This window comes from Mustelus asterias, chromosome 14 (assembly GCF_964213995.1).
Source record: "Mustelus asterias chromosome 14, sMusAst1.hap1.1, whole genome shotgun sequence".
NCBI classification, from domain to species: domain Eukaryota; kingdom Metazoa; phylum Chordata; class Chondrichthyes; order Carcharhiniformes; family Triakidae; genus Mustelus; species Mustelus asterias.
Window position 1 is genome coordinate 72,275,794 of NC_135814.1, and position 3,381 is coordinate 72,279,174.

Consider the following 3,381-nt stretch of genomic DNA (forward strand, 5'->3'; position numbering starts at 1 on the left):
CTATCACAAAGTTTAATTATTGAAATAATTGCTTGGTCAGAAAATACTTTAAAATTACATTTAAGATATTTACAATAGCTAAAATATACTTATCAGTTAGCTGCGATTCAGGTCCATTGACAATTAATCTTCTGGTATGTCACTCAAAGTTGCTACTCTTGGCATTAATCAAGCCGCCAGTCTTTGTGGTAAAGCATCAGCGGGCATCACACCTCGTGCCCTAACATTCCCTGCTCAATATATACATACACGAGCCTTGATTTTCCAATCATATTGCTAATGATGTACTACAGTATTCATGTTAAACTGGGAGTTGTGTTTGGAAAATGTAGGAAACAGACTTTCCAGCTGGAATCACTGTGGAAACAATGCTTCATTTTCCTCTTTCCCACTCCGGGAACTCCAAGGTCAGTTGTGCTCTATCACTGCCCTGCTTCAGATCGACTACTGCGAGGATCAGAAATCTTCCTGGTCTCATAGGCACACATCTTTATTTCAAAGTATTTGCAAAGGTAAAATAATCAAAGCCCAAGCGATGGTACAAAGTATAGTCTATAATGGTACATTAAAATAAATTGGCAAGTCATCCCTTGTTTTGCTAATGAAAAGTCTTACGTTGCATCTAAAGATATATATTTTTCTATTAATTTGTGAGACATAGGCATCGCTGGCTGGCCAGCATTTATTACCCACCCCTAGTTTCCCTGGGAGGGCAGTTGAGAGTCAACCATATTACTGTGGCTCTGGAGTCACATGTAGGCCAGACCAGGTAAAAACAGAAGATTTCCTTCCCCAAAGGACATTAGTGAACCAGATGGGCTTTTCCAACAATCAACAATGGTTTCATGGTCATCTGTAGATTCTTAAGTTCAGATATTTTTTACTGAATTCAAATTCCATCAACTGCCGTGGCAGGATTCAAACACGGGTCCCCAGAACATTAGCTGAATTTCTGGATTAAAGTCTAGCGATAATACCACTAGGCCATCGCCTCCCCAGATATTATGGGTGAATTTGATTTAATAGGCTTGTTTTAATTTTTGTTGCTAGCATTAGATACTAAGTTTAATGTTTACTTTTCTTAGTGTCATAAGTAGGCTTACATTAACACTGCAATGAAGTTACTGTGAAAATCCCCTAGCCGCCGCGCTCTGACGCCTGTTCAGATACACTGACTGAGAATTTAGCATGGCCAATGCACCTAACCAGCACGTCTTTCAGACTGTGGGAGGGAACCAGAGCACCCGGAGGAAACTTATGCAGACACGGGGAGAATGTGCAGACTCCACACAGACAGTGACCCAAGCCGGGAATCCAACCCAAGTTCCTGGCGCAGTGAGGCAGCAGTGCAAATCACTGTGCCACCATGCCACCCATTGTGTCACCATGCTCCCATACTAACCTATATGAGAAAGGAAAGTAATCCCTGGAAGCAGTTTAAAAACATTATTTGGCTACTTCAGCTGACTCTTTTTTCCCTTTCAAGTTGTTATCATCAGTCGTGGTTCCAGATTGCTGGGTTTGGAAAAGAAAGCATGATTTGATTCGACAGTCTCATAATGATTGTTCACTTCTAATTGATAGCTTTCCTACCTAATGAATCAGAGTGGCTTCACATTTAGTCGATGATATACTTCAGCCAATCATGATATTAACATAAATGATTACTTCAATTAATCGCTATGTTTTCCCTTGCTTCCTTTGATTTATGACAGATAACCTGAGGTGTGTTTTATATATAAAACTCCCTTTTTTTACATAATTGATGTGTAACAATGAATCAGCTAATTTGCTTTGTCTGATTCTCTTTGAACTGGAAGCAAAAAGCATTAATCTATGTTTCCGAGGGACTTTATCTTTCCAGATGATTACAACACTACACTAGGCTGTCACTTTAGCTTACTTTCAAAATGATACGGAGGAATCCATTTAGCTATAAAGTAACTACCACTTCGGAGAGGTACAAGGAACTATGGTTAAAAATGCACATTATTCCTGCTCTATGGCATAGAGAGTTTAACAAAATGCTGAAGATGCTGAAATTTCCACCTCCAGAAAGACTTGACAATAAGTGGCTTATCATTGGAGAAGACAAATGAATAGATTCCCCAATCCATGTACTTGCTAAACAACTTACTAGATATATCCTATTAGACATTCAGGAGTCTCCTTGGAGCTGTAGTTGTTATGTCTTTGTAAACTGCTTTTAATTCTCCAGAGAGAGAAGCCACATATTAGCAGATTTGCGCTGATGAAGTTGAAGATCATAATGACTATCTCAGACTTGGCTAATTTCCAGAGTGTCTGGATCCAGACAGATTGTGATAGTACCATCCTTTATTACCATGGTCCAGAATAGCTTTACCGATGCCACAGCAGATAATTTCATCTTGTGATCAGAGCAGAAGAAGTAACTCAATGGAAATCCTGGTTATAGACTGTGTGCATCTTCTGATAGAGTCTCAATATGATTGCACTTTGGGACAAGTCCAGAAAATGTGAATGCAAACCCTCCAACAAACATCAAGTGCTTGTAGATCCAAGTGTGAGATTCACATTCTACTGCTCTTTAGTTAATTGATATAATGCATGTAGCTGAAGGAAATACACACTCACCATCCCCCCACCCCCCACCTCCACACTAATCTAGAACTCCTAGAACTGCAGCAAAGTGCACTTGCTGATTCCTCTGTGTGGGAAAATAGTTCTATCATGGACTGTTTCAACATCAATTACAGCTGGGTAATGTTCTCTGGTGGGAAGTCACATACATCAGGCAAGCTTTAATTCTGTCCTTCAGGGTAAAATTTTGGGTGTAATTTAAAAAAATATACTTTTCCAATTCAATCAAATCAAATCCAATTCAGAGTCTCAACAAGTTGAGACATTTCCGATCCAGGCTGACAAGACAGGGCAAGCAACCATTTACCCTGTCCTGGGCCTGATCTACATGAGCCAAGCTGATTGGAGGAGGGGGAGGTTTCCTCCTCCAAGGCTTGATCTCATTTGCATCTTAGCCAAAAGGCCGAGATGCCACTTTAAAAAATTGCTTCATATGAAACATATGAAGTTCAAATGTGACCCAATGGCCTCAACCAAGTGCAGCATCCTCTCCATACTACACTTGATCTTAGCCAAAAGGCCTAGAAGCGATGAGAACTGGTAGGTCCTAGCTTAAAAAATTGGGAGAGTTCTCACAGCCCTTTGTTGTGATACTTGAGGAACCCTCTTAAGGATATCATGACTACACAACCAAGGTAATTCGGCACATAAAGAATTGTAACATTCTTTGAGGTTCATTTGGCCATCTGTGCAAGTCGACAATTTTACAACAAGACTGCTACCCAGAAAGATTGGAAACAAAATTGTTTCAGTAAAGAC

The 3,381-nt window shown here is 40.0% G+C and overlaps 1 pseudogene; it reads right to left on the bottom strand.

Annotated features, from left to right (window-relative positions):
* Nucleotides 1-2,941: 2,941 nt before the first annotated feature.
* On the bottom strand, nucleotides 2,942-3,154 carry LOC144504211 (U2 spliceosomal RNA; annotated as a pseudogene).
* Between the last annotated feature and the right edge of the window lie 227 nt (nucleotides 3,155-3,381).